Here is a 27311-nt window from a genome sequence, read left to right on the forward strand (position 1 = left end):
GTGGTTTTTAACTTTATACGTTAGACTCCCTTGGAGGGCTTTGAAAGCCCACTGCCAGGGTTTCTGATTCAGTAAGCCACAACTGGGGCTTGGGGTCTGAGAATTTGCACTTCTAACAAGTTTCCAGGTAATGCTCATGATGCTGGTATTTTTTTACATCTTTTGACTATCACTGCCTTCATGTTTTTGCCTTTCCTGTTCTTCAATGCCTGCTTAACAATTCTTTGTATTAACTTATCTATGTTAAAATAATTGGTACAGTTTCTCTCTTTTCACTAGCCCCTAATTTGGTCACAGAAGAAAAACTATGTCACAGTGACACGGTTGTAATTATAATTTATTAAACCTAATCTCTTTTAGGCTTGGTGATTCAAATCAGTAATTATTGAACATATACTTGCTCATAGTAGGTGCAAGATAGAAAATTACTCATGTTTAAAAATATGACTTTTAGTATAGCGTTTCATATAACAAGTAAGTATTAAAAGCTACTAAGTAGGCTGTCTAGGCCAGAAAATAGTTAATTAACTTAACTTCAGACACAGTTCAAATACATGAATCAAACTTAGATTCCTTTAGTAGAAACCAAAACTTAATCATTTCAGTAATCAATAAGTAAATAACTAAAAATAATTTTTCTTTTAAAAATGCATTATTTTTTATTCTACATAATAGTTTACATATATAAGGAAAAAATGCAAAAATATAACTTTTATGTGCAATAGTCAGACAAAATGATTTTCAGTGTTTCACTGAAGTGTTTCACTTTAAGGCAGTGTTTTCCCATATAACAGTAATTTATGTTGAGTACAGAGTATAATTGATGTAATGAAAAAATGAGACTCAATGGGGGCATCATTGTTAAATGTATTTAAGTTTAAGTCAGAATTATTTTTGAGTTAATATATACATATAATTTAATAAATTACTTTTGGATTTTAATTTCTACCAAAAAAAGAATGAGAAAAACAAAATGTTGTTGAGATATTTGGAGAGTTCAAATCTAGGCTCCCAACACTTAAACTGAATGACCTTGATCAAACTACTTCAGTTTCCTGAGCTTCAGTTTTCTAATCCATAAAATGGGATTTATATGAATCCTTTTTGATATTGATAATATACTCATGAATTATAATTTGTTAACCTTTCCTTATTTTTTGTATTTTGACTTCTAAATTATATTTTCCTTCACTGATGTACTGTGATCAATTTTATGTTTCTTAGCTTCTCATACTTTTTAATGTGTTCCATGATAATACACTATATTAAAAAAGAAAAACAAAAATCTTGGTCTTACTTGAGATTAAGGGTTTTCTTTTCTTTAGGACAGAACTCAAAGAGGTCTTGACTTTGTAATTCTGGTCCCTCAACTTTTCTTCTACTTCAGTGTCTATCATTGCTGGTATCATTTTTAGCCTCTTTATTTCTTTTTTTTTAGATTTATTTTTTCTTTTTTACCACCTCTAATTTCTTTTAATCTATGAACTTATTGTACTTTGGGGTTTTCTGCTGTTACTGAAGCTTTTTAAAACTTTTTTAGTATATTTGTGGTTCTAGTACAAAGTAAGTACCCTGATCTAAAACGGTTCTTTCTGAAGATTCACTTTAAATTCTTCTACAAACTGTTTGTGGGTTTTTCATGGGAAGAAGTAGGTGTTGCAATGCTCAGTTAACTCCTCGAGGCCAGGTGGAGAGGCAGCAGTCTGAGATCCGGGGAGCAGCTAGGGGGACGGGGACTAGAGATGGGAGGCCAAAAAGATTGGCCTGGGGGTGCTGTGGCTGCGGCAGCTTTCTTCTTTTTGTTTTTAATATGAAAAATTTCAAACACAAAATTAGAGAAAATAGCACAATGAACCCCTAAGTACCTATCAACCAGATAAAATAATTACTAAAAATCTGCCACCTTACTGAAGCATTTCTTAATCTGGGCAATCTGAAGGAGAAGAAAAAAAGCAAAGTCACTAGAAAAATGCCTAAAAGTGGCATATCTTCATAAATAAAGTTTTGTGGAAACATCAACGATATTCAGCAAAGAACTGGATAAAGGTTCAAATAACCCTAGAGGAAAGACACTTAAAAGACATGGAAAAGAAAACAGGCAGCATTCTTAAATCACTGACATTACAGTCAATCTCACTACAGTGTTTTCTGTATCAGTAAATATTCGTTGAATAAATGGGGAGAATTTATCCTGTGGCTGGCAAGCATTAGAGCAATATCTTGATAGACTTTGTACCTGCTCCACTTCTTGCCAAACAAAAAGATGGCCTATTTTTTCCAAAGTATTATTTATAATTGTAATCTCAAAGCAATGATAGATTTTTATGGAATTATCAGTATGTTTTGTTGTGGATATTATTAAAATCCACTTTCTCTTTCCTTAATCCAGTCCAAGCCTTAACCCAGTCCATATTCTTTACCTGAGGAAAACCCCATCTATAGCTTCAGAGATGACAAGTCTAAGAGTAATCCCCTGCCCTTTTTGAGGTGATCTACTTTGGAATGATGACTTTTGAGTGTCTTCTGAGGAAAATTCTTTCAAGCTCTTCTGATACAACTTTGGAAAGTGATTCTTAACACTTTAGGAGAAATAGAAGAACTATTCCTCCACAGATAGGCCTTAAGTAAAGAGAATTTATTTGAATTAGCTTTCTATTGCTGCCAAATGAAATTAGTACAAACTTAGTGACTTAAAATGACACAAATGTATCACTTTTTTCTAACCGGTTTTGCAGGTGAGAAGTCAAAACTGGCAGGCTTGTTTCTTTCTGGAGGCTCAAGTAGAGAATCCATTTCTCTATTTTTTCTAGCTGCTAGAGGGTGTCCATATTGCTTGGCTCCTAGTCCCCTTCCTCCACCTTCAAATCCAGAAACATTATAACTCTCAGACCATCCTTCTGTAGTTAACTTTTTCCTCTAACCATAATAGGGGAAGGTTTTGTTTTTAAGGACCCGTGTGATTAAGTTTAGTCCACTTAGATAATCTAGGTTCATTTTCCCATCTCAAAGCCCTTAAATTTGATCATATCTACAAAATCTTTTTTGCCATGTAAGATATCATATTCATAGGTACTAAGGATTAAGATGTGGATATCTTTGAGGGGGAAGAAGCCATTATTCTACCCACCTCAATATTTAATTTTAAAATTATTTCTTTATATATCTACTTCCTGTCACTATCTATGATAGGAAGGGTAAGGTCATTGAAGACAAGAACCATATAAGTTCCAACAAGAGTACTTATTATACTGCATTGTTCCTGGCCCTTAGCAGGCTCATAATAAATATTTGTTGAATGAACAATAGAAATATTCTATAATAATGACACATTAGGCAAAAAACTACTCAAAAATAAAAAAAATTTACAAATAACATCAATTATTTCCCCATGAATACATCTGTGAATTTGTTCAAATATGTATAAATATATTCTAGAGAGATTGTAAGATATGGTAGCTGTTAGCTAAAATTTACATGCTTAGTTCAATTCCTAAACAACTGTATTTTAGGAGCAGAGGCTAATATGAACAGATCAGTTCTTAAGTCCCTGACTTACTCAGAGGTCTATAATTTTCAGAGTAATGCAGTAGTGGTAGTATTATTAGTGGCACAGTAGAACAGCTAACGCTCAGTGCCTACTATGTGGCAGGCACTGTGTTGGACGTGCATTTTCTTGTTTCGTCTTTCCAACAGGCTGTGAGGGAGGCACTATTATTTTCCCCATTTGCAGATAAGGAAACTAAGTTTCAGAGGAGTTAAATGTCGGCCATTGACTTGTATTTAGTAATTGAAGGCAGATATGCAGATGACACCACCCTTATGGCAGAAAGTGAAGAGGAACTAAAAAGCCTCTTGATGAAAGTGAAAGAGGAGAGTGAACAGGTTGGCTTGAAGCTCAACATTCAGAAAACAAAGATAACGGCATCTGGTCCTATCACTTCATGGGAAATAGATAGGGAAACAGTGGAAACAGTGTCAGACTTTATTTTTTGGGGCTCCAAAATCACTGCAGATGCTGATTGCAGCCAGGAAATGAAAAGACGCTTACTCCTTGGAAGGAAAGTTATGACCAACCTAGATAGCATATTAAAAAGCAGAGATATTACTTTGCCAACAAAGGTCCGTCTAGTCAAGGCTATGGTTTTTCCCGTGGTCATGTATGGATGTGAGAGTTGGACTGTGAAGAATTGATGCTTTTGAACTGTGGTGCTGGAGAAGACTCTTGAGAGTCCCTTGGACTGCAAGGAGATCCAATCAGTCCATTCTAAAGGAGATCAATCCTGGGTGTTCATTGGAAGGACTGATGCTAAAGCTGAAACTCCAATACTTTGGCCACCTCATGCGACGAGTTGACTCACTGGAAAAGAGTCTGATGCTGGGAGGGATTGGGGGTGGGAGGAGAAGGGACGACAGAGAATGAGATGGCTGGATGGCATCACTGACTCGATAGACATGAGTTTGAGTGAACTCCGGGAGTTGGTGATGGACAGGGAGGCCTCGCGTGCTGTGATTCATCGGGTTGCAAAGAGTCGGACACGACTGAGCCACTGAACTGAACTGATGATATGAACTCAGACATTCTTACTCCAGATACCACACCAGTAATCCCTATGTTATACTCTCTCCAGGTATCATATTATTAATAGCTAACATCTGTGTCGGAGAAGAAAATGGCGCCCCACTCCAATACTCTTGCCTGGAGAATCCCATGGACGGAGGAGCCTGGTGGGCTACAGTCCTTGGGGTCGCTAAGAGTCGGACACGACTGAGCGACTTCACTTTCACTTTTCACTTTCATGCCTTGGAGAAGGAAATGGCAACCCACTCCAATGTTCTTGCCTGGAGAATCCCAGGGACGGAGGAGCCTGTTGGGCTGCCGTCTATGGGGTCGCACAGAGTTGGACACGATTGACGTGACTTAGCAGCAGCAGCAGCAGCAGTAGCAACATCTGTGTAATGCTGCTAAGCTTTCAGAGAAATTTTACATATTTGATTTCTGAAAAAAGAAAAACTATGTAAACACGTTTTCATTTTTTACAGAAAGAGTATATTTAACACAGTGAAATGAACATCAATATCTTTCTGTGCTTTACATCAGTTTATAGCATACCTGAAGGTGAGTTTTATCAAGCATAAAATTGCTCAAATTTTAATTTCTGTCTTATATAAAAATTGAAACAAGGTAAAGCTATTTGCAGCAGTTTAGTAAATCTTTTTATAGTCCATTCAGTATTGACTAGAATTCAGATTCAAATATGAAAAAAAGAGACTCCAAGCAAGAATGAGGAGATATGCTTGGCAGAGTTGCAATAAGGCAAAAACCCAACCCAACCAACCAAATACACACGCACACACACAAAACACTTCACACATAAAACACACCAATACAAAAATGTAGATGGCATTTCCCCCCCGTTCTAACATTAATTACTTTGTGTCTTTGCCAAATTTTATTTTTTGTATGTGAGGTCCCAATGGAAGAACATTTATCAAATGAAAGTTTACTTCATTAAATAATAGTTTAATAATATATAAAACTATATTTTATATGATCTATATTTTATATAGATCATATAATAGTACAAACCATGACATGCACATTAAATAGTGATGTTATTATTTTGTCCATAATTAACGACATAGGAGTGTTATAATTGACTGAAAATCTCTTTAAAATATGTGGAATTAGTGATGAGAAATTAAAGGCAAGCCCTGAAATAATCATAGGATTTTTGAGAGCAAAGGATCTTTAAAGGTAATTAAAGTCTCTTACTTCAGAAACAATAAATAAGAGGTTAAATCACACAGCTTTATTAACCAAAAACACAGACTTTGGAAGTGAGCAGGACGGATTCAAATCTTTCTCTGTCATGTTTACGAGGCAAATTATTTAACCACTGACTCTCAGTTTCCCCAGGTATAAAAGGAGAATATCATTATCCACCTCATACAGTGTGATAATAAAATGAGGAAACAGATAAACTAGAATACACACAATCATCACTCAATGTATGGTAACTAATAGTATTACTACATTTTTGGTAGAAATTATGTCTTATGATTTTTTTTACTTCTCTATCTACTGAAACATGCTACCTAACACCTTAGTGATCATCTTTCTTGTGATAATTAAATCAGCTGTATTTTTCTTCATGTGTTTTGACTATTTAATTACATAGAAGTTGAGGTGGGATGTTTTCTATGGCACATCCTTATCTATGGAACAATCTGTGCACGTTAGAATGGCAGAATCTGCTTATTCACTTTAAGAAGAGTACAAGCTACATTCTGTAAACAGGTTTTCACTGAGTGGGTAACAATTCAAGATTCACTTTCAGCTGTTTCTTTCCGAGTGTAATACTGGAAGTCTGCTGGTTTTGCCTGTCTGGTTTTTATTCTACTTTCTTCTATTGATATCATCTTGATTTAACTTCGGGAAAACCCTCTCCCACCCACTCTTGGTTCCTGAGTTCTGGTGGAGTGTGTGCCCACTCCCAAGTTCCAGGCCTGGTCACTCAGAACATTTCATTTCCTTGAGCACATGATTAGTTAAGGAATGAGCATATAACCCAAGACAGGCCAATGAAAGTTCTACCTAAGACGTTTGCTGCAACTACTGATAAACGCATTCCCCACTCCCCAACTGATAACGGTTAGCTGCTAAGGTGTAGAGCATCTTATTACAATGAGGCGGAAGCTTGCTATGAATGAAATCAATATAAAATAAAGCCAAGAAATGACACAGTGGATATTGTTTGAATACTTGAATCCAGCTAGGGTATCAACATCTGTTTTTTGTTTGTTTTTTAAAAATAACATGAGCCAATAAATTACTATTTTGCAAAATCTAGTAAAAGTTGAATTTTTGTCACTTGGAACTAAGAGTTCTGACTACAGATGATGATGATGATAAAAGTAGCAATAGCTGCCATTAGAGACTTCCCTGGTGATCCTGGGAAAACCTGGATCCTGATTAAACCTCCACCCTTCCAATGCAGGGAGCACGGGTTCAATCCCTGGTTGGGGAACTAAGATCAGGCATGCCTCATGGCATTGCTAAAAAAAAAAAAAGTAGTAATAGCTTCCATTAACTGAATGTTTACTACATGCTAGATATTGTGTTAAGTGCTTTATATTCATTATGCAATTTAATTATTATTTATTATAATAAGTATTATTAGCTAATTTCAAAGCCCTGTGTTCTTAATTATAGTGCTCAAGAACTTCCTCATTAATTTGGTTCTATTGTTACTAGCAATAATTAACATGAAGAATATATTAATAATATTAAAAAATAATAATGGGTTAGGCAAGTAGAAAATTTTAGATATAACTTCCTGAAAGTTTTAAAAAACTACATAAGAAAAAAACCAACAAAACACTGTAAAGCAATTTTCCTCCAATTAAAAAATAAATAAATAAAAATGGGTAAACGGTGACTGTATTCAGATAATACAAAAGAATAAAGAGTAAAGACTAAAATGCTGATTTCTTCTTGCTACTTTAGGTTAAACTTCCTGAGCTGTCAAGCAGAGCCAGCCTCAATAACCCAAGTCCATGGAAATCATAACTGAGAAGGTAAACTTATAAATGCACAGTGAGCAAAAGGGGAATGATTTTTGGATGAAGTGAAGTGAAAGTTGCTCATTCGTGTCCGACTCTTTGCGACCAAGTCAGAATACTGGAGTGGGTAGTTATTCCCTTTTCCAGGGTATCTTCCCAGCCCAGGGATTGAACCCAGGTCTCCCTCACTGCAGGCAGATTCTTTACCAGCTGAGCCAGTAGGGAGACCCAGAAGAAGGTCTTCCCTAATTGGGAATTGAACCCGGGCCACGGTGGTGAGAGCGCCGAAGCCTAACCACTAGACCGAGAGCACATGGTAACCTGTGAACTGAGGCTCATGAAATGAGTGAAGCAGTGAACGAAGGAACGAACAACTTGTGTGTCTCACTGCAGCCTCTTCTCCTTCAACTGCTTTTTCAACTCTAGGTCTCCCTGCTCTCCAAAAGAAGAGTGTTCCTATGAAACCTTTGGTAAACTGAAGCGGTGTAAAGCAAAGAGGCAGTTATCTTAGGGCACATCTTTATATTAATAATAGAAACACAAAGCAAACTGAGAAAAAGCACAGATATTCACAGACACAATTCAAAGCGCTGGTGGCCTGACGCTGAGTGTAGTTCCTGAGGAAGGAGCTTAGTGGGGTCACTCGAGCTACTTGGGATGGGTGCTGCCTCTCTGAGAGTTCGCTACAAACAAAAACTGAATGCTGTTTTTGTTTTACTTTTTTTTCTTATAAGAAAAAATCCTCTTTGGATTTCTTTGCTCATCAAAAACAGGTACCAACTTTCACAAAAGTGAAGTGGTACAAAGCAAATTTTTGAAAAAGTGAAGAGGAACTCAAAAGCCTCTTGATGAAAGTGAAACAGGAGAGTGAAAAGGTTGGCTTGAAGCTCAACATTCAGAAAACAAAGATCATGGCATCTGGTCCCATCACTTCGTGGGAAATAGATGGAAAACCAGTGGAAACAGTGTCAGACTTTATTTTTTTGGGCTCCAAAATCACTGCAGATGCTGATTGCAGCCATGAAATTAAAAGACGCTTGCTCCTTGGAAGGAAAGTTATGACCAACCTTGATAGTATATTAAAAAGCAGAGACATTACTTTGCCAACCAAGGTCCGTCTAGTCAAGGCAATGGTTTTTCCCGTGGTCATGTATGGATGTGAGAGTTGGACTGTGAAGAAAGCTGATCGCAGAAGAATCGATGCTTTTGAACTGTGGTGTTGGAGAAGACTCTTGAGAGTCCCTTATACTGCAAGGAGATCCAACCACTCCATTCAAAAGGAGATCAATCCTGGGTGTTCATTGGAGGGACTGATGCTAAAGCTGAAACTGCAATACTTTGGCCACCTCATGCGACGAGTTGACTCACTGGAAAAGACTTTGATGCTGGGAAAGGTTGGGGGCGGAAGGAGAAGGGGACAACGGAGAATGAGATGGCTGGATGGCATCACCGACTCTGTGGACATGAGTTTGAGTGTACTCTGGGAGTTGGTGATGGACAGGGAGGCCTGGCGTGCTGTGATTCATGGGGTCACTGAGAGTCGGACACGACTGAGCGACTGAACTGAACTGAAACTGATCTTCAAGTACATTCCTATTTCTTTTCTCTGCTCAATATTTTTTTTTTCTGTCTACACAGAGCTATTTCAGATCTCTCTTAAAAATCTTCAACTGCCTCCTACTCCTCTTTTTCCCTCTCCTCCAGCAAATTACTTGACCTCCTATTTCTCAGGAAAAAGAGAAGTCAGAAGGATTTCCTTAACTTTGTGATACTAAATGTATCAGCTACCAAAGTTTATGTCCATCTTTTCTTCTCTTTAATTACAAATAAATAAGGAAGTATGGGCTTCCCTGGTGGCTCAGAGGTTAAAGCGTCTGCCTCCAATGCGGGAGACCCGGGTTCGATCCCTGGGTCGGGAAGATCCCCTGGAGAAGGAAATGGTAACCCACTCCAGTACTCTTGCCTGGAGAATCCCATGGGCAGAGAAGCCTGGTAGGCTACAGTTCACGGGGTCGCAAAGAGTTGGACACGACTGAGCGACTGAACGGAACGGAACGGATTCCTTCTCCATTACCCCTGTCTCATATATATTCAGTCTTTCCCTCTGTTGGCTCCTTCTCATCAGTATTTATACATGCTTAGAGTTTCCTCCATTAATGCCACTAGCTCTGGCTTGCCTTTTCTTCTTCATAACCAAACTGTTTGAAACAATTCACTCTTGGTTCCATTTTGTTTATCTTTGTCAGGAACTGTGAAGGGACTGATGTTTTTTCCCAGCAGTGCCCAACCTTTTTGGCACCAGGGACTGGTTTCATGGAAGACAGTTTTTCCATGGACCAGGGCTGGGGTGGGGGAAGGGATGGTCCAGGATGATTCACGCACACTGTGTTATTGTGTGCTTTATTTCTAGTTTGTGGCAATCTCAGGATATTCTGCCTTGACTTTAGGGTTAGGGTTCAAGCTCCTATGGAATCTAATGCCACTGCTGATCTGATAGGGGGCAGTGCTCAGGTGATAATGCAGGAGATGGGGAGCAGCTGTAAACACAGATGAAGCTTCACTCACTTGGCCACCGCTCACCTCCTGTTTTGAGGCCTGGGACTGTGGACTCCTGTTTTATCTTACAAGTTAGGGGCCCTGTCTTGGTGTCAGGGATACTGGTACCAGACACAAGTCTCCTGGGTCAGAGACAAATGACTTCACTACTCATGCCACAAGCAGCAGCCTGAGTTTCATGTTGACGTTGGTTCTCTTTAAGCCCCACAGGGTGACAAGAGTGGCCAAGCAGATGCTGCATGCAGTGTGTTTCTGTCACAGAGGGACTTTGAGCTTAGGGAACTCTCATCTTTTATAATGGGCTGTAAGCGAATCTGCCTGACGTTTGTCCCAGAGGAGACATCATCTTTATTACACTGGGTGGCAAACAATCTGTCCTCTACTCTGAAAGGAGACACTATTCCTATCTTCCAAGTCTGTTCATTTAGCAAACATCTTTGAAAAACAGTCCATAACAAAAGTTCTCAATGCAAGAGACCCATGGAGAATTGTTCCTAACAATCTTCCAATCAGACCTCAACTTCTGTGGCTTCTGTTCTTTTACATGACCAAAACAGCTCTTGTAAAGATTACCAATAAACTCCCATATCAATAAATCAAGAGATTTTTTAGGGGGCATTCCCTGACTGTCCAGTGGTTAGGATTGTGTGCTTTCACTGCTGGGGGCTCAGGTTCAGTCCCTGGTCAGGCAACTAGGATCTGACAAGTTGTGCAGCATGGCCAAAAAAAAAAGTTTTTCAGTTCTCATTTGATTCAACTTCTAAGCAGAATTACATCTACTTCTGCTTCAAAGACTATGCTAAAGCCTTTGACTCTGTGCATCACAACAAACTGGAAAATTCTTCAAGACAAGGGAATACCAGACCACCTTACCTGTCTCCTGAGAAATCTGTATGCAGGTCAAGAAACAACAGTTAGAACTGGACATGGAACAACAGACTGGTTCAAAATTGGGAAAGGAGTTATGTTAAGGCTGTGTATTGTCACCCTGCTTATTTAATTTATATGCAGAGTACATTATGCAAAATGCTGGACTGGATGAAGCATAAGCTGTAATCAAGATTGCTGGGAGAAATATCAATAACCTCAGATATGCAGATGACACCACCCTTATGGCAGAAAAAGAAGAGGAACTAAAGAGCCTCTTGGTGAAGGTGAAAGAGGAGAGTGAAAAAGCTGGCTCAAAACTCAACATTTACAAACCTAAGATCATGGCATCTGGTCCCATCACCTCATGGCAAATTGATGGGGAAACAATGGAAGCAGTGACAGACTTTATTTTCTTGGGCTCCAAAATCACTGCAGATGCTGATTGCAGCCATGAAATTAAGATGCTTGCTCCTTGGAAGAAAAGCTATGACTAACCTTGATAGTATATTAAAAAGCAGAGACATTACTTTGCCAACAAAGGTCCTTCTATTCAAAGCTATGGTTTTTCCAGTAGTCATGTATGGATCTGAGAGCTGTACTATAAAGAAAGCTGAGCGCCAAAGAATTGATGCTTTTGAACTGTGGTGTTGGAGAAGACTCTTGAGAGTTCCTTGCACAGCAAGGAGATCAGGTCAGTCAATTCTAAGTGAAATCAATCCTGAATATTCATTGGAAGGACTGAAGCTACAATACTTTGGCCACCTGATGCGAAGAGCCAACTCATTAGAAAAGACTCTGATGCTGGGAAAGACTGAAGGCAAGAGGAAAAGGGGATAACAGAGGACGAGATGGTTGGATGGCATTATTGTCTCAATTGACTTGAATTTGAGCAAACTCCGGAAAACAGTGAAGGACAGGGAAGCCTGTTATGTTGCAGTCTGCAGGGTCGAAAAGAGTCGGGTATGACTGAGTGACTGAAAAGCAACAATTTTTTCTTTTCTTCTGAATTATATGGTATTATATTCTCCTGGTTCTATTTTTATCTCTCTGGCCATGCGTTTCTCAGTCTGCTTTGTGAGTTCACCATCCTCAACCTAGCTATTAAATATCGATCCTCAACATCTGGTCTTAAGTTTTCATCTCTTTTCTCTCCATATTTTCTTCCCAGATAAGCTCATTCAAATTTTACAGTTTCAATTACCACCAGTACATCAGCTATTTAAACATTATATCCAGCTCGGACCTTTCTTCTGCACTCTAAAACCATATATTCAACTGCCTTCTCAACATTTACACTTGGATATCTTGAATATGGCTTCCCAGGTGGCACTAGTGGTAAAGAACCCACCTGCCAATGTAGGAGACCTAAGAGATGCAGGTTTGATCCCTAGGTTGGGAAGATCCTCTGGAGGAGGGCATGGCAATCCACTCCAGTATTCTTGTCTAGAGAATCCCCGTAGACAGAGGAGCCTGGCGGGCTACAGTCCACATGGTCACAAAGAGTGACTGACACAACTTGTAGCACAGCAGCACTCATCTTGAATATATTCAATATTCAACACATCCAAGGCCAAACCTGATTTTCTTCCTCAAAACTGGTCTTCATTCAATGAACAGATCCTCAGGAATAAAATCTGTCCTTAATTTCTACAAGTCAGAAACTCAAGAATGATCTGCAAAGCCTTCTTTTTTAATTTCCTGAATCCAATTTATCAATGGGTTCTGTTGATTTTAAATCCTAAATATTTCAGGCATTTATAGTTTTCTAATCTTTCTTCTTTGTTGGCTGGTATACAGTCTGCCTTCTTAACACCTCCCTTTCTGGTTCTTTTTATTCCTTCCTGTGGATGTGAGCTAATAGTTGGTGTCATTTCCTTACTCCAATACAACTTTTTTTCCACTTTTGTATTTTGTGCTGATATTGTCAAATATATTTCAGTATGTGATAGGCTCAACAAATATATATATTTTATGCAATTGCTTTTTAAAATCAGTCAAGAGAAGGTGTGCTATTATACTGTCTTTTGTAATTATCTACATAATTGCCTTTACCAATCCTTTTTTTTTCTGTGTGCGTAGATTCAAAGCACTGTCACTATCAACTGCTTTCATCCTTAAAATTTCCTTTAAATGTTCCTGTAAGATAGATGTTTTGGGGAAAAAATTCTGTTTTTATCTGGGAATGTGTTTCACTTTTATTTTTGAAAAATAATTTTGCTGGATATAGGATTGTGAACAGGTTTTTACTCTCAGCACTTTTAATGTGTTGTCCTATTGCCTTCTGTCCTCCAAGTTTCTGATGAGCAATCGACTTGATCTTACTCGGGTTTCCTTGTATGTGATGAGTTGTTCTCCCTTTGCTGCTTTCAAGACTTTCTCATGCTCTTTCAACATTTTGACCATAATGTGTCTGGATTTCATTGTTATTTCTTGTATGTGTAGCTTAATGCTTTTCATTAAGTTAAAAAAATTTTAAGCCATTATATCTTAGAATATTTCTTATATTCTTTTTTAAAAATTATTCTTCTTATTTATTTTTTGGCCATGTCACACAGCATGTAGGATCTCAGTTCCCCGACCAGGGATCAAACCTGCTCCCCCTGCTTTGGGAGCATGGAGTCTTAACCACTTGACCACCAGGGAAGTCCCAAATATTTCTTATATTCTATAGAATATTTCTGTCTCTTCTAATATTCCTATTATTTGTATACTGATGTGTTTAATCATGTTCCACAATTCTCTGAGGCTCTGTTCATTTTTTTCTATTCTTTTCTCTCTCCATTCTTCATGTTGCATAATTTCTGTTGCTCTACTTCAAATTCACTGATTTTTATCTTCTGCCTACTCAATTTTCATTTGGGCTACCGTACTTTCAACTCCAGAATTTCCATTTAATTAAAAACAATTTCTTTTAATATTCTCTATTTGATGAGACGCTATCATCATACTTTAGTTCTTTAAGCATGTTTCCTTTAGTTTATTGCATATCTTTATAATAGCTGTTTTGAAGTCTTTGTCTGCTAAGTATATCATTGGGCCCCATCAAAGACATTTTCTATTGTCTGATTTTCCCTATTGATGGATCATATTTTCCTGTTTTTTACCATGTTTCATCATCTTTTTTCAATAATTGGACATTTCTGACATATTGTTGCAGCACTAGACACTGACCCCTACCACCGCTCTGGAGGTGGTGGTGGTTGGTATTCGCTTAGAGACTTGGCTGAGCTAATTCAGCAGTCTAGTCCTTTGCAGTGTATAGCCTCTGATGGTCCTATTCATGTTTTCTCCCTTGTTTTCATCTTTTGCTCTCACTACCTAGAGGCTGTCCCTGGGGTAGTATAGCCGTTTATTGGTTAGACGTTGTGCTTAGGGTTCCTCAGCCATTGTTTTTATTCTTCACCACTGGCTGTATTGGAAACTGCTATTAATAGTTCAGAGACTTGACTTCTCTGCCCTACATTCAGCCAGGGACTGGTAGCATGGCGGTGCCTACACTTACTACTCATGAGAGGGTACAGCCTTGGGCATGTATACAATTTTCCAGACTGCCGCAGGTGATTGTGAAATTTCTGAGCCTTGCTTCCTGGTTGTCATCCCTGGGTCAGCGTAGCGTACCGTTCAGTGAGTGTTTGATCACAGGTTGTAATTAAGCCCTTGTTCTTACTGAGGCTTCTGCCCTATGTCGGTGGGTCTGTGTGCAGTTTAGGGAATGCTTTCAAGTCTGCCCCACATCCTGCTGTAACGCTCCCAAGTAGATGCAGCCTCATGCCTGCACACTTGCCTTCCTGATCCTCACAGCTGACTATGAGCCCAAGAGGGTTCTTCATGGCCGACTCTGCCTGGTTCTTTCTGTAAAACTTCTGGCTGCTCTGTTGTTTTCATGTATCACAGGGCTACCTGACTCCTTTTAATTGCACTTCAGCAAGATCTGTACTGTTTTCAACACCACCATTAGGCATGGAGTTCTCCACTCTTTCTTCCCAACAAAGTCAGTCCTCTTAGGCAGGTCCAAAGACCTCTTTATTTGTATTACCTGCCTTTCCCCTGGGCAGAACACCTGCACCACTGCACTGGAGCTGGGGGCAGAGACTCTGTTTTCCTAGAGTGACAATCCTGCTCTGTAAGTAGGCACTGAGGGTGGGGAGCAGCTCTGGGTCGTGGCTCGCTTCTCTTGGTGTGGAACCTCTGGCTCTGTAGTGATGTGGGGCAGGGGAACTGGGCCTCAGTGTTCTCAGCTGCTGCGCTTAGGGTGGGGGTTGCTTGGGGGAAGGGAGACTTGGAACAGACTTCCTGTAACATGGAAGTGAGAGGGGAAGTGGGGAAGGGATGAGAAGCCCTACCCTTCTAGGGTGAAACTATAGCCCTAGACTGAGAGTCAAGGGGACAGGGGAACCTCATCTTCTTGGCTATACATGCTGGGGATGGAGCTTCTATGATGGGGAGGTAATGGATTAGGTTGTGGCTCCAATGTCACAAATACTTACTGTTCTTACCTAGATTTGGTAGATTTTTTTAAATGAATGTTTTTCACTTGCTGTATGCTCTTAGGGCGATTCCCAAAGATTTTAAATGATATTTTATTTTTACTTTTCTCCTCTTAAATTGTTGTTTTGATGGGACAAAGTCTGCTGAGTTCGTTACTCCTTTTTTCTGGAAGTCCAGCCACGGTTGTTTCTGGACATTAATACTTTTGATGGTGTATTGAAGGATAATTCCTGTAAGGATAAGCCAGGGGATCCTGGGTAGTACTCAGCAAGTTTTCTGGAATTAGCTGTAGGATGTTAAGCACTTTGAAGAGTGTTTATTTTTCATATATGCTGTGATAGTCAAATTCTGGGTATAAAAGTTCAACTTTTGAAGTTCCCATTTAATCATATGGTCCCACTAACACTTTTTTTTTTTAAAAAAAGGACTTAAAAAAAAAACTTTAAATATTTACTTATACATAAAGCCTAAATGAATAAAAAACAATGGCTTTCTTGTTCTTTCTCATTTCCTCTCATATTAACCATTAAAGAGGCATGGAGTGGACTGCCATTTCCTTCTCCAATTAGTTTATAACACTAATGTACTATAAACTGACTCCATGGTTAAAACATCTTTACCTCAGCATTTAGTTACCTGAAGAGACTCATTTTTCCCCTCTTTATCCCTTTTCATCTCAAAGGCTGGCCCTCTGTGGAGATGCTCTGACATATATGCCTTGCTGCTGCTGCTGCTAAGTCACTTCAGTCGTGTCCGACTCTGTGTGACCCCACAGACGGCAGTCCACCAGGCACCCCCGTCCCTGGGATTCTCCAGGCATGAACACTGGAGTGGGTTGCCATTTCCTTCTCCAATGTGTGAAAGTGAAAGTGAAGTCGCTCAGTCATGTCTGACTTGTAGCGACTCCATGGACTGCAGCCCACCAGGCTCCTCCGTCCATGGGATTTTCTAGGCAAGAGTACTGGAGTGGCTTGCCATTGCCTTCTCCTTAAACACAATAAATAATGCTTAAATGAAGTTTATAATGAATTTCACAACATATTATTAATTTTTAAAGCCCTAATATTTATTGAATATCTATTATGTGTTGGGTAGTGTTTTAAGTACTTCAATCTTCAAAATATAAAGAAAACTGAAGAAAGATTATGTAATTTAGTCAAGATCACCTAATAACTGGTAGAGTGAACACACATGTTCAGACAGTCTGCCCTAAAGCCCATGTTCTAAAGCCCTACAGTGTAAGTTCTCTTATAAATAAAGATAAAATCACTCTTGTAATCACTCACATTTTATTTGTTTTAATGCATCAGGTTTAACAGCAGTTCAAAGTTATACTTGTCTTGGTTAATTTATATTCAATAAAAATAATGTCATTTAAAAATAGCTTTGAGTAGTTTACATTTGACTCACTGTACACTATAGCAATTGTGATAAAATTTGACTAAGATTTAAAATTTTTCTTTAAAACTAAAAACCAAACCAACATCGAATTCTTAATTCCACCACTTGAGAGAAACATTTATTTTATTTGAACAGAAAATAAACACCTTTTCTTTCCCCTTGAAATGTTCTTGTCCTCACAGTATGAACAATGAATTTCTAATACAGTAGAATGTGTTCCAATGATCACAGAAAGGCTGCGTTTCTAAATAAAATGATTTTTGATTGATTATAATTAAGAAGAGGCAAAATGAAGGAGCAAGAACAACAGAAACAAGCTGGAAGTCAGTTTCAGAAGGATTTTAGACTGAAAGGGCTTCCCTGTGGCTCAGCTGGTAAAGAATCTGCCTGCAATGCAGGAGACCTAGGTTCGATCCCTGGGTGGGGATGACCCCTGGAGAAGGGAAAGGCTACCCACTCCAGTATTCTGGCCTGGAGAGTTCCATGGACTGTGTAGTCCATGGGGTCACAAAGAGTCAGACACGACTGAGCGACCTTCACTTTCACTTAGCCTGAAAAGTCTCCCCATCCAAAATATCAGAATTTTGTTTCTCTCAATCCACCTCACCATCTTACTAGACCTCTCAAAAGAAAGACCGGTTTTGAAAAATATCTTGTAGCTTTCTTTTAAATGGGCAGGAGTCTCACATGTGCAAAACCTCAAGAGACAGTGATATACTGTGATAAACAAATAGTAAAAAAGTAGCTATAAAACTTAAATCCTCTGGATTAGTTCTAGATTTAGCCATTTACTTTCTCTGTGCAGAACCCACAGTCTACATTCAACCACAAATTCATAGCTACACGTTCTCCCGCACTCTCGGATTCCCAGCAACCTGCAGTCTCCCTGCTCCTTCTAAACTGCTATGTGGTGGTGGTGGTGGTAAAAACTGTGCTCAGATGCCTCCTTACAAAATCATGCTGCCTCAGCATCTTGGTACTCCTACACAAGTGGAGGGCGTCACCTCTTGGTAACTATCCGTCTAATTCCAAATATTTATTGTTCCAAATCTTTCCTACTCTATCATTCCTTCTTAGAGATGTTGCTATTTATTTTTAAGGTTAAACAAGATTCATAATTCCAAATGTTTGCATCCATAAATTTAAATACAGAAATGGATTTATACTGTAACATACTTTAATTCCTAAAGCAAAAGAAGCAATATGGAGATCCCAATTGAAACTGGAACATTTGTGCGTCAGGCAAGTCACACTTCCTTCCAAGACAAAATCAATAAAGGCAAAGACATTACAAAATCAAAGACACTTGTCAGAATCTGAAGCACTAAGTAGGTGAGGACCGATTCTTGAAACCACTGGGTCCATTGTTGTTGTCCCAGTTGCTTGACCATACCTACTGAAAGAATCATCAACATTTATGACTTTGGGAGTGCCCCCTTTTAAAATTAAATTTTATCATAGGAGTTTTAAGTTTGTTCCTAGGCTTAAGGAAGTATATAGCTTCATGAAAGTTTGAAAATTCTACTTGCTTGTGCTATTATGTATCTTTTCCATATTATATTTAAAGAGTTAAAGATAAACATGGCTGCTATATATACTAAAACTAGGCAAAAATATGGACCATCCTTCTTAGAATTAAGTTCCCTCTTTCCTCTACGGTTAGCTTTTTATCATTAATTTCTTACTAACATCTATAATGGGATTTCTGTCTCACAGAAAATCTAAGAGTACTTATGAATGGGACAATTTTTTAAAAAGCTATGAAAATGCCACTCACATAACAATGTTTGTGAGTGGTTTATTGTATTCTGTATAATAACAGCTTCTTGTTTTATGTACTGCACTTTTGCCTGATTCAGTGACTTGGCTTATATTTTTTCCTTGCATTCTGAAATAACCACTTCTGTGCAGTTTCTTATGAAATGAAATAAATGTCTATTGTGTTATCAATCAACCATTTGGACTAATGGTGAAAAATTTAACTGTTTCTCCTTATTTATGACACTAAAGAATTTGTAGGAATCTATTCTTGTAAATAAAAGTATGTGGGTTTACAAAATTTCTTATGCAAAACATTTTTTAAAAAAAGTACTATATCTACATAAGCTACCTTATTTTATAATGAAGTGTATTACTTATTTTAATTTTGGGTAAATGAAGCTCAACATTCAGAAAACAAAGATCATGGCATCTAGTCCCATCACTTCATGGGAAATAGATGGGAAAACAGTGGAAACGGTGTCAGACTTTATTTTTTTGGGCTCCAAAATCACTGCGGATGCTGATTGCAGCCATGAAATTAAAAGATGCTAACTCTTTAGAAGGAAAGTTATGACCAACCTAGACAGTATATTAAAAAGCAGAGACATTACTTTGCCAACCAAGGTCCGTCTAGTCAAGGCTATGGTTTTTCCAGTGGTCATGTATGGATGTGAGAGTTGGGCTGTGAAGAAAGCTGATCGCCGAAGAATTGATGCTTTTGAACTGTGGTGCTGGAGAAGACTCTTTAGAGTCTCTTGGACTGCAAGGAGATCCAACCAGTCCATTCTAAAGGAGATCAATCCTGGGTGTTCATTGGAAGGACTGATGCTAAAGCTGAAACTCCAATACTTTGGCCACCTCATGCGACAAGTTGACTCACTGGAAAAAGACTCTGATGCTGGGAAGGATTGGGGGCGGGAGGAGAAGGGGATGACAGAGAATGAGATGGCTGGATGGCATCACCGACTCGATGGCATCACCGACTCGATGGACATGAGTTTGAGTGAACTCCGGGAGTTGGTGATGGACAGGGAGGCCTCGCGTGCTGTGATTCATCGGGTCGCAAAGAGTCTGACACGACTGAGTGACTGAACTGAACTGAACTGAAATAGTAATATAATGAAAATGACAGGTTTTCTGCCTACTGTAATAAAGCCTGTAGTCATGTTCTAAAGTTACAATCTTCTCCTCTCAGCCTGTTTTGTACCTGCGTTTTAAAATGCAAGATGTGCTGTGCCCTACTTGTGGCAAGCCTGAACAGACCTGAAAGATCTGCCAGACCAACAGCTGCTTACTTTCAGGAAACCACACTCTTGTTCTTGGTGTGTGTCACGTCCTCCCTGAGTACCACTAATCTTTGATTACTAAACTCCAACTCTCATAATTCACAGTCCTTGACTCGCAGAATAATCTGGCTTGCAAAATAAATCCTTTAGTCTATTCAGTGTAATTCAATAAATAATAACTGGATGTGTACCACAAGCAGGTGAGTGCTGTGAGGTACAGAAAGCAAATAATCTACACTCCTTGCTATTAAGCTGCTTAATATATAAGGAAAGATATGTACTCAAATCACCATATTCAAACACGGCTGCAGCTGCCCCTAACAATTAAAATGACCTGTACGTTTTATAAAGCATTCATAGTTTTCTTATTTTTCTCAGTTAAGGCAACTTTTCAAATTATTAGACTTACACGCTCAGTTGCATATTCAACATTTCTATGTAGATATCTGAAGCAGAAGATATTAAGAAGAGGTGGCAAGAATATATAGAAGAACTATTCAAAAAAGACCCAGATAACCACAATGGTGTGATCACTCACCTAAACTCAGACATGCTGGAATGTGAAGTCAAGTAAGTCTCAGGAAGTATCACTACGAACAAAGCTAGTGGAGGTGATGGAATTCCAGTTGAGCTATTTCAAATCCTAAAAGATGATGCTATGAAAGTGCTGCACTCAATATGCCAGCAAATTTGGAAAACTCAGCAGTGGCCACAGGACTGGAAAGGGTCAGTTTTCATTCCAATCCCAAAGAAAGGCAATGCCACAGAATGTTCAAACAATGGCACAGTTGCACTCATCTCACACGCTAGTAGAGTAATGATTAACATTCTCCAAGCCAGGCTTCAACAGTATGTGAACCGTGAACTTCTAGATGTTCAAGCTGGATTTAGAAATGGCAGAGTAACCAGAGATCAAATTGCCAACATCCATTGGATCATCGAAAAAGCAAGAGATTTTCGGAAAAACATCTACTTCAGCTTTATGGACTAAGCCAAAGCCTTTGTGTGGATCACAGCAAACTGTGGAAAATTCTTAAAGAGATGGGAATACCAGACCACCTTACCTGTCTTCTGAGAAATCTGTATACAGGTCAAGAAGCAACAGTTAGAACCGGATGTGGGACAATGGACTGGTTCCAAATTGAAAAAGGAATATGTCAAGGCTGTATATTGTTACCCTTGTTATATTGTTATTTAACTTATATGCAGAGTACATCATGTGAAATGCTGGACTGGATGAAGCATAAGCAGGAGTCAAGACTGCTGGGAGAAATATCAACAACCTCAGATATGTAGATGGCACCTTTATGGCAAAAAGCGAAGAACTAAACAGCCTCTTGATGAAAATAAAAGAGGAGAGTGAAAAAGCTGGCTTAAAACTCAGCATTCAAAAAACTAAGATCATGGCATCTGGTCCCATCACCTCATGGTAAATAGGTGGGGAAACAATGGAAACAGTGACAGACTGTCATGGGCTCCAAAATCACTGCAGATGGTGACTGCAGCCATGAAATTAAAAGACGCTTGCTCCTTGGAAGAAAAGCTATGTATGACAAACCCAGACAGCATATTATAAAGCAGAGACATTACTTTGCCAATAAAAGTCCCTCTAGTCCAAGCTATGGTTTTTCCAGTAGTCATGTATGGATGTGAGAGTTGGACTATAAACAAAGCTGAGCGCGAAGAATTGATGCTTTTGACCTGTGGTGTTGGAGAAGACTCTTGAGAGTCCCTTTGACTGCAAGGAGATCAAACCATTCAATCCTAAAGGAGTCAGTCCTGTAAATTCATTGGAAGGACTGATGCTGAAGCTGAAGCTCCAATACTTTGGCCACCTGATGTGAAGAACTGATTCACTGGAAAAGACCCTGATGCTGGGAAAGATTGAAGGCAGGAGGATAAGGGGATGACAGAGGGTGAGATGGTTGGATGGCATCACCGACTCAATGGACATGAGTTTGAGTAGGCTCCATGAGTTGGCGATGGACAGGGAAGTCTGGCCTGCTGCAGTTGCAAAGAGTTGGATGTGACTGAGCGACTGAACTGAACTGATCTTGTTTCAGTCGCTAAGTTGTGTCTGACTCTCTGCGACCTCGTGGACTTTAGCACGCCAGGCTCCTCTGTCCTCCACTATCTCCCGGAGTTTACTCAAAGTCATGTCCATTGAATCAGTGATACTGTCTAACTGTCTCATCCCCTGCCATTTCCTCCTCTTTTTGCCTTCAATCTTTCCCAGCAGGGTCTTTTCCAGTGAGTCAGCTCTCACATGAGGTGGCCAAAGTATTGGAGTTTCAGCCTCAGTATCAGTCCTTCCAATGAATGTTCAGGGTTGATCCTTTAGGATTGGCTGGTTTGATGCCGCTGAAGTCCAAGAAACTCTCAAAAGTCTTCTCTAGCACCAAAATTTGAAATCATCAATTCTTTAGTGCTCAGCCTTTATGGTCCAACTCTCACATCTGTACATGACTACTGGAAAAACCACAGCTTTGACTACACAGACCTTTGTCAGCAAAATGATGTCTCTGCTTTTTAATACATTATTTAGGTGTGTCATAGCTGCCCTTCCAAGGAGCAAGCATCTTTAATTTCATGGCTGCAGTCACTGTCTGCAGGGACTTTTTGGAGATCAAGAAAATAAAATCTGTCACTGCTTCCACTTTTTTTTTTTCCGTCTCTTTGCCATGAAGTGATGGAAACTAATGCCATAATCTTAGCTATTTTAATGTTGAGCTTCAGGCCAGTTTTGTCACTCCTGTTCCACCCTCATCAAGAGGCTCTTTAGTTCCTCTTCACTGAGGACCTGAAACTCAGCATCCCCTGTCCCAAACTCATAACCATCTGCCATCCACAGGTCCACTACCTCAGTATATTGCACAACCCAGAAGACTGCTAGTCATCCTAGACGTCTTCATCACCTTTGTCCTTTTTGGTCTGCTTCTGCCGGCTCATTCCCCTCTTGAGTCTGTGCTGGATCTTCTCAGGAACTGAGGAGTAGTCTGTCTTCTCTTCTTACCCTGTAGTCTTTCCTGATGGAGGTTTCATGTACTCTTAATGATTTTATTAGTTCTTATGTAGTTTATATGCTGAAGACTCTTTCCTTTTAAATCATACCCTTGCTAAGAGAAAATTACTAGTGAAATATTTTTAATTTCTTCAGGAAAAAATTGCTGTAGTTTTGATCCTCCCCCATTTAAAAATAAAATCCTATCCCCATTTTATTCCTTATTAGCCATTTGTCCAATAAACTTATTAAATACACATATTCCGAGTGTTTGTTCCACACAAAAATACCATATAGTGGGTATTATTAGACTCTAGAGGTCGAGTGACTTTTTCAGAAGTAGACAACTAGCCAGAATTTGAGTTTTGGAAAAATAGGAATTTTCTGACTATAAATTCTGAGCTCTTCTCAAACTGTACTGCAAATCTCTCAAGACCTTGGTACAAAGGAATCAGGTATTAAGAAGAAAGCAAAATATTTAAACAAATGCATTATAAGGTATGATTATATAATACTTAAGAAAGGTACTATTTTTTATTAATTTATTTATTATAATTGGAGGCTAATTACTTTACAATATTGTATTGCTTTTGCCACACATTGACATGAATCTGCCCCGGGTGTACATGTGTTCCCCATCTTGAACCCCCCTCCCACCTCCCTCCCCATCCCATCCCTCTAGTTCATCTCAGTACACCAGCCCTGAGCATCCTGTATCATGCATCGAACTTGGACTGGCGATTCGTTTCACATATGATAATGTACATGTTTTAATACCATTCTCCCAAATCATCCCACCCTCGCCCTCTCCCACAGAGTCCAAAAGACTGTTCTATACATCTGGGTCTCTTTTGCTGTCTCGTATACAGGGTTATTGTTATCATCTTTCTAAATTCCATATATATGCGTTAGTATACTGTATTGGTGTTTTTCTTTCTGGCTGACTTCACTCTGTATAATAGGCTCCAGTTTCGTCCACCTCATAAAAGATAGAGTCTTTAATTAATTTCCTTAAGCCCACAATTAATTTACTTTTTCCTCTCATCGTTCTACAAGGGAGTTGAATCTGCTTATAGTAGGAACAAATGAATAGAACAGTAATGAAACACAGAAGCCTGGAAGCGGGGATGGATAAGAAACAACTGAGAGTCTAGACTGGGGAAAGATGTGACCCTGATTACCAACGCTGATCCTCAGATATGGTTCTATCCTCCAGGGACTCGAAGCAAGCGTGGTGCAGCCAGAAATTCTTACTTCCTGGAAGCGTCTGCTCAGACATTACCTTAGTGAGCCCTTCCGTGACCGTTTCACTTACGCAGCAGCCCCGTCCCATACACATACTCTCTACTCACCGTCCCTTTATTTCCCCAAAGCACTGTAACTCACTCATGTACCTGCTCACTGATTCACTGTCCTTGTCTCCCTCCTACAATGGAAGGTTAAAGAGAGCAGAGATTTGGGCCTATTTCTGTTTCTTTGTATTCTGGGTGCCTACAGCTCTGCCCAGGAAAGAATAGGAGCTCATTAAATGTTTTAAATGAATGCATTAAAAGCTACCAAGAAAATAAGGAACAAATAATAAATAATAAGGAATACAAACAAATAATACAGAAAACTGTCTATAATACAATGACTATTACCAGTTGCTAAAGCAATTGATGTTCCATATGGTACAAATGAATAATGGAACTGTCTTTAGTATATGGCCAGGTTGTTGGAGCAACTGAAGTTTTAAATTAGCAGACTAATATAGAGTGCTCAAAGACTGATTTCCAAATACTTAATCACTTAAATTCCAAAGGGAAAATGCTGTCACCCACAAATGGTAGAATCATAATGCCGTTTTCATGATGTTACTGTTAAATAAACTTCACATACTGAATAACGAAGAAGGAGTTTAGTGTCTTCTTTTAATTTATTCATATATTATTTTCATGTGTTTTCTACTGAGTATTTTTATGGATACCAGAAATGATTATAATTAACTGGCTAATGCTCTATGAAAAATCACTTCACTCTTGCCCTTCTTTAAATTTAAAAGCTTAAACTAAATGAACATCTACACTCCCATGAAACTCTTGAGAAGACATAATTGTCTGTGAAACCAATAATCATTCAACATGGAGAAAGCATGCTAGAATGATAGGAACAAGCAATTGGGATTCGTGTGCTGAATAAAAACTAGACGTGAATATGGAATCCTTGAAGCAGCCATCTTGTTCTTATCAAAATTTGTTTTTGGTAGTTATCTTGTGCTGTGCTTAGTTATATCAGTTTTATCCAACTCTGTGACTCCATCAGGCTCCTCTGTCCTTGGGGATTCTCCAGGCAAGAATACTGGAGTGTGTTGCCATATCCTCTTCCAGGGGATCTTCCCAACCCAGGGATCGAACCCAGGTCTTCCGCTTTGCAGGCGGATTCTTTACCAGCTGAGCTACTAGGAAAGCCCCAGTATTAGCTTAGTATCAGGTTCAGTTCAGTTATGTAACTCAGCAGAAAGAACTTCAAATTTAAATCAATCCTTGCTTTTCACATGCATATAAATCATGCATTTCCACATGTACTCTGAATGTATATTACACAGTACTACCATGGAAGACTAGAATAGAATTAATCTTTTATAGCAGCACAAGAACATGAGACATTGTAAAAGAAAAGTTCAAGTGCCCTCACAATACACAAATTAATCTACTCTGTGTAGCACATTTTAGAAATGACTTTCTACTGTAAGAAAATTAAGAATAAGTAAAAAAATTATGGGTATCTCCATGGAAAACTGCATCGTTTAAAATAATGTTTAGCCTTTATGACTTTCAAGATATTTTACAAGTTGGTAAATTATAAATAACTAGCAGCAACGCAAATAATTCTTATTAATAGACAGACAAATTCTGTTCCATTAGAAGTTCAACTGTCTTCCCACCCCACCAATGGAAAAAGCTAGTCTCTCGACCATTTGTAAATTCATTTCAACATACGTTGTTTCCATATACATTTCTGACTGATTTCTCCACTGAAGCAGTTTTCACATTTGTCTGGTTCCCTCACTACTGATGAGCTAAATAAACCCCTTCAGTTCAGTTCAGTTCAGTCGCTCAGTCGTGTCCGACTCTCCGCGACCCCATGAATCACAGCACGCCAGGCCTCCCTGTCCATCACCAACTCCCGGAGTTCACTCAAACTCATGTCCACAGAGTCCGTGATGCCATCCAGCCATCTCATTCTCCGTCGTCCCCTTCTCCTCCCGCCCCCAACCTTTCCCAGCATCAGAGTCTTTTCCAGTGAGTCAACTCGTCGCATGAGGTGGCCAAAGTATTGCAGTTTCAGCTTTAGCATCAGTCCCTCCAATGAACATCCAGGATTGATCTCCTCCAGAATGGACTGGTTGGATCTCCTTGCAGTATAAGGGACTCTCAAGAGTCTTCTCCAACACCACAGTTCAAAAGCATCGATTCTTCGGCGGTCAGCCTTCTTCACAGTCCAACTCTCACATCCATACATGACCACGGGAAAAACCATTGCCTTGACTAGACGGACCTTGGTTGGCAAAGTAATGTCTCTGCTTTTTAATATACTATCAAGGTTGGTCATAACTTTCCTTCCAAGGAGCAAGCGTCTTTTAATTTCATGGCTGCAATCAGCATCTGTAGTGATTTTGGAGCCCAAAAAAATAAAGTCTGACACTGTTTCCACTGTTTTTCCATCTATTTCCCATGAAGTGATGGGACCAGATGCCATGATCTTTGTTTTCTGAATGTTGAGCTTCAAGCCAACCTTTTCACTCTCCTCTTTCACTTTCATCAAGAGGCTTTTAACCATGTGTCAATTTTATATTTAATGAGCATTATAATTTTACCTCTTTTTGAAAATTATCCTTTAACTTTGCTATTACTGAAATGGCTGATCTGAATTTTAACCTGTGTTAGTTATGCATTTCATTTACTGTCTTTCCTCTGTTTAGTTCAAGAAAAAATAAAAACAAAATAGCAAGTTCTGACAACTTACATAAATTAATGCTAGTTAGTATTCCAAGATCCTGTTTGTTAACCTTTTACCTTCTTGATACTGTGGTTTTTAAATACAGAACATCAAGGAACATAATCTTTGCCTAAATTCTTACAAATGTTTTACAGGGATCTTTAGCTCAATGCGCCAAAGAACTGATGCTTTTAAACTGTGGTGCTGGAGAAGACTTTTAAGAGTCCCGTGGACAGCAAGGAGATCCAACCATTCCATCCCAAAGGAAATCAGTCCTGAATACTCACTGTAAGGACTGATGCTGAAGCTGAAACTCCAATACTTTGGCCACCTGATGCGAAGAACTGACTTATTGGAAAAGACCCTGATGCTGGGAAAGATTGAAGGTGGGAAGAGAAGGAGACGAC

General features: G+C 39.0%; 1 protein-coding gene and 1 long non-coding RNA gene across 2 annotated transcripts in view; one reads left to right on the forward strand and one right to left on the reverse strand.

Moving 5' to 3' along the window:
* On the forward strand, positions 1-27170 carry LOC148777795 (uncharacterized). The gene is made up of 3 exons (XR_016037408.1): positions 1-127; positions 7508-7578; positions 27060-27170. It is a non-coding gene; the product is annotated as an uncharacterized LOC148777795 (long non-coding RNA).
* FAM241A (family with sequence similarity 241 member A) overlaps positions 1-27311 on the reverse strand; it is a 42164-nt gene that overhangs the window by 3747 nt on the left and 11106 nt on the right. The window lies entirely within an intron of this gene.

Source organism: Moschus berezovskii, chromosome 5 (genome assembly GCF_049115385.1).
Source record: "Moschus berezovskii isolate FMDL1 chromosome 5, NW_MosBer_1.0, whole genome shotgun sequence".
NCBI classification, from domain to species: Eukaryota; Metazoa; Chordata; class Mammalia; order Artiodactyla; family Moschidae; genus Moschus; species Moschus berezovskii.